The sequence below is a fragment of the Brassica oleracea genome, chromosome C2 (genome assembly GCF_000695525.1).
Source record: "Brassica oleracea var. oleracea cultivar TO1000 chromosome C2, BOL, whole genome shotgun sequence".
NCBI lineage: Eukaryota > Viridiplantae > Streptophyta > Magnoliopsida > Brassicales > Brassicaceae > Brassica > Brassica oleracea.
The window spans coordinates 29,035,045-29,040,592 of NC_027749.1; the positions used below are offsets into that span (position 1 = coordinate 29,035,045).

General features: G+C 36.8%; 1 pseudogene; it reads right to left on the reverse strand.

The window, feature by feature from the left end:
• Nucleotides 1-2,454: 2,454 nt before the first annotated feature.
• The window catches only part of LOC106323939, a 40,691-nt pseudogene continuing 37,597 nt past the window's right edge, over nucleotides 2,455-5,548 (reverse strand).

Genomic DNA, 5,548 nt, shown 5'->3' on the forward strand with positions numbered 1-5,548 from the left:
CATTTCATGTCAGAGACTGTTCGATGAGGAAACTTGAGTGCAGTTGAGTCGTTGAACATGACCACCAAAAGACAGATCGTGTCGACAAAGATTGTACACAACTGTTAGGCTAGACAAGGAAGAACCGACGGAGAGCAAGAAAACCTTGCCTGAGCACCAGATCGTCTGGTTACGTGAGAGAGACACCACCCAAAGAGCCTGCTGAGAAACGAAAAGATTTACCATATCTGATCAGATATAGAACCAAATCGACGAAACTAATTTTAGTCTATTCTATATCATATTTGTTTAATTTTAAATTAATAAAATAAATTAAACAATTACATTTACCATATAATAAAAATTTAAATTTTTCTGTATATGTAATATTTTGATTTTTTCAAAACGAATATAAATTACTAAAACTGTTAAAATTCTCACCTTCAAATTTTTGTGATTCAAAAATTAATTTTTTTTTGTTATGATAAAATACAAATGATTACAAAATCATATAAGTAAGAAATTTTATTTCATAAATATTAAGTGTGTAAGGTTTATATATATATATATATATATATATTAAATTAAACTGTTTTGAAAACATATTTTTGGTAAAAGCTATTGAACAAATATTGACAACTTAATATTTAAATTTTAAACTTAGCCTTGAACTTTTTTAAAATTTATGAATTAATAAAACTATTAATCACACAATGAAAATTTTGTTATCATTGATTTAAAATATTTGTTATAAAAATATACAAATGATTAAAAAAATTATATGAGTAGAAAGCATCATTTAATATATATCAATACTAAAAATACACACTATATGTTAAGTCATTTAAATTTAATTATATACCATATAAAATAGAAAAAAATGATTGTTTGAATTAATAAAATTTATTTATGTGTTCACATCAATTTAATTATATATGTAATAGTTATTAACTTTATAATTATTCATTATATATTTATTATTTTATAAATATGTAAAGGAACATATAATACATAAAAATAGCATATATAATGTTCGTTCCGCGGAAGGCGCGAGTCTTAACCTAGTATTATATGTTTTGCAATATACCACAAAATATGTTTTTCTGATCACTGTTAACGGATTTCTATCGTAATCACACTAATTAATAAGTCGTGTCTTATTTATTGATGGTCATTTATCTTACAAAGATAACTTTAGCAAATGAAACTCAAAGCAATAGTTCAGAAAGAAAAAAAACATAAGCAACACAAGAGTATTGTATGTATAGCATACTGCGATGACGGTCGCTAGTTTACTAATCAGATAGTGAACCAAATCGACGAAACTACATTCTCTATTTAATAACGACGGATAATCACACATCACTGAAAGGTTATTCCTGTGAAAAAATATCATACAAAATCTTGTAATATATTAACATGTAAATTCAAAAAAGAAAACTGGTATAAAAACAAAATTTTGAAAACAAAATTTATTTTTAAAAACTGGTAAAAAAGGAATATAAAATCAAAAGGAACCAGAAACACATAAAGAGAAGGGTGATAAGGAATAAATTAAAAAAGATGCAGAAAACTACAAGAAATAATATAAAGTGGAAAAGATTTAAAGAGATTAAAAATGAAGGTCAAGGTGTTTGTAGACGAGGACACGCATGCATGAACATGCGAAGTTGCGAACACTTTAAGCCAAAAAATAAAGAGAAAATGCGACCACTAAAAGTCAAAAGAAACATTAAAGAACATTGTTAATAGGATCAATATAATCTCCTTTTATGTTTTTACGAGCTCTTATAGTCCCCATTATATACCAACTTGTTTTCCTTTGGTTGTGATTGAAATTTGTAGGTGATGTAAAATTAATACTAGTTAAAAATAATTCATATAACATATGATACACGATTCCCTTTCCTTTGCTTTGGAGCTTTGGGCTTAGTATTCATACATATATATATCTCGACACACGTATATGTCCACAGGACCATAGCTCTAGACTGTTCTTTGGGTTGGCTGTTCCTGTTCTGTTCATGATCTTTTACATAGTGACATGCATGCAAACTCCTTGTCCTCATAATACAAACCATTTGCACTACTCAAATATATATCCCATTCTGAAAATTTATCCTTGTCCACGACGTCGGATTCTTTATCCAACCAAAGGTTGACTGTCCATTTCTGGAGTCAGATAATTGTAGCATGTAATGATCAGATATTCATGTAATATATTAGTCTTAAATTACTATATGAACTATATATACAGTAAAAAGGGCTAAATAGCTCGAATATTATAGTAAATTAGGGTAATTCATAGATGCAAACTCACCACCCGAACATTTAATATAGCTAGGTAAAGGGTCGATTGTATTCTGATTCGGATATAGTAAAAGCTAGGCGATATCATTAACACCTTGTTGGCATATCTTGACGAGTTACAATTTACCTCAGACAAGAGAAAGCTCCTCATCTTCAATGGCCTTTTTATTCTATGTTACAGTTGCGAGGTGTGTAAGAGCAATGTCCCATGGAGTATTGGACTTGAAAATGTTGTTGTTGGGTTTGCATGAAGTTCATGTGACCTTTTCTTCCATTTATGTTGTATTGATCCCATTATTTGTTCTTCCATCAATAATCCCTGTTTATTCTCCATATCGTTCATTTGCACTTGCACTTGCACGTACGGTGGTGTTGATGTGCCTCAGTCCGTGGAATCAGATCAACATGAAGATCAGGACGTACCGAACATTTCAACCGAGGTTCACTCTTTAGACCTTACCGGACAGACTGACTGAGCCGTGTACCAGATCGACCCGCATGCGTCCGGAATGGAACTTCAGCTGGAACCACCAGACGACCGAACTGACCGTACCAGAGCTCGTCTTCCCCGACCAATTCGACAAGCTAAGACTGATGGTCAAGCCAGAATCAACTTAGGACAAGCCAATTCCGATTCAGACCGCAGCTTCTCTCTTTTGGCCCGTTTGGCTCGCACCGCATGCACCGGCGACCGTTCTGATGATCTTGCTTCCTTGTTCGATCCAATGATGGACTTCTCTTTTGGAAATTCTCTAAGGCAAGGATCCTTAGGCTTTCTGAAGACTTGGGCCACGCTGGAACGCAACTTGTCCGATCAGAACGTCTTGCGGCCCTTACTGATCGTCTTGCGGCCCTTGCTGAGTACACGTACTAACCTTACCGCATTGGACACAACCAGTTTGGATGAACCTGGACAGTAGCCGAACGGTCATCTTGACTAATCTTCTCTATTTTTCGTGTCTTGACCAGATCTAGTCAAATTTATCTTTTCTATGTCTTGTTTTCCACAATTCTCATTATTGTCTTTGACTACAAAATTCTATAAGTATGTAACCTCTTCCTTATGAAATGATAATCGATTTTTTCTTGAATTTTTTGAGTTGAAACTCTTTGTTCTTTGTAAAAACTTGTCTTCTTAGCACCATTGTAAGCACCATTGGAGTCGGGAATATCAGAGGCTTTCCGCAACCTTCGTGCGACCCTTCAATCCATCCAGTTATCCATCTGGAGTTCATATCCAAATCGTACCAGTAGAGTGATCCGCTCCTAGGGTTCTTGAATCTGGGCCCCTTATTACCATCCACTATATAAAAAAAAAAATTTATTTGTGGATTGGTGGTGGAAGGGAAAGTCTGCTGCCTTAGGAAAAATCCAGCCTTTGAAGTGGTTAAAACGGATTCCAAACCAAAATCTCTTATCTTTCTCTCTTAAGAAATTCCCTTGTGTTTGCTTGGAAATTCTTTGATCTGTTTTTCTTAGAACCTTGAGTGGAAACTTGTTTGTGTGACCATCCAAATTCCGAGAGAAACACTTGAGTGGGCGAGATCAAACACTTGAGAGTGTGAGGTTATTGTCTAACTTTTTGTGTTTAAGCTTTTCAGGAAACCATGAGTAGTGAAGATGAAAGAAACCGACCCGAAAATTATGTTCTTGGCTTGTCTAACTTGCAGATGCGTGCCTTGAATGATTCTATTACTAACCTTATGAACACATGTCTTGAACAGATCCATCAAAGGCTTGACGAGATCCAGACCAGCCAACAAACGCGTCCTCGACCCGGAGCAAGGAGAGATCGCCCAAGGCTGCCCAACCCGTCCGATGATGAGGTCCAAGAGGAGGACTTTGAGGACGATGTCCGATCCACCAACAGACCAAGAAGAGGTCATAGAAACCGAGAGCAAGGTGATATCAATCAATTTGCTAGAACTGATCGTGTTAATGATAGCTTAGGAGGATTGAAACTGAAAAGTCCAACTTTGATGGCAAGAATGATCCAGATGCTTTTCTTGAATGGGAAAGAAAATTTGAGCTTGTTTTTGATTGTCAAAACTTCTCTAATTTTAAGAAAGTTAAGTTGGCCGCAGCTGAATTTACTGGCTATGCTATTAATTGGTATGATTAAGTTGTGACCCACAGGAGGAGAACAGGTGCACATCCGGTCGAAATATGGGACGAGCTTACCATGCTGATGAGGAGACGATTTGTGCCTGCTCACTATCACTGTGATCTCCACCAGAGGCTGAGAAATTTGCTTCAAGGCACCAAATCCATGGAAAACTACCACCAAGAGATGGAGATCTTGATGATCAAGGCCGATGTGGACGAACTGATGGACGCCACTATGGCACGATTTCTTTCAGGTCTCAACCATGACATCCAAGATCGTATGGAGCTTCAAGAGTATGGAATTGTTGAGCAGATGTTACACAAGGCCATCTTGATCGAACAACAAGTCAAAAGGAGAAGCCGTTCAAAACCGGACATTGCTTCAAAGCCGGCATATGCTTCTAAACCAAGCTATCAAGACAAAGGTAAGTCTTCTACCACAACACATAATGATTTTAAGACTGATGTTCCTGCTCACGATGACAAAGGAAAAGCCGTAGAGACTTCTGGCCGAGCAAGAGACATTAGGTGCTTCAAGTGTCAAGGTCTAGGACACTATGCCAAAAACTGTCCAAACCAACCAGTGATGATTCTCATGGAGAATGGTGGAGTTGAATCCGAGGATGAGCAGGAGGACAAGGAGGATCTTGGACCGATCTATGATGAGGAAGAAGAGTCTTTTGGTTATCCACACCACGGACCCCTACTTGTTTCTAGGAAGACCATGGACGAGTGTTGGGGTCAAAATCGGTCACGACAGAATCAATGTCTGAAAGTCCGTAAAAATCGGCATGAACGTTTTTACGAAAAATAAATCTTAGAAAAAGATCTATTTTTACGAAGAATCTTGCGGAGAGAACACATTTACGAAAAATCGGAGAAAGACGCGAACAAGGTTGCCGCGTAGCAACCAGCGCTAAAGCTGGTCGCTACGTAGCGACCGAGCTCTCACCAAAGTTCGGTCGCTACGTAGCGTGCTTGGTCGCTGTTGGGGTCAAAAACGGTTACGACGAAGTTAACGTCCAAATCCCCGAATAAGAAAAACGTAGAAAAATTCTTCGACAAATATTTTTTCGAAATAGATTCTTCTTCACGAAAAACCTTTGCGGAAGAAACGCGAATCATCGGACAAGAGCTCGAGAAGGATCGTTAC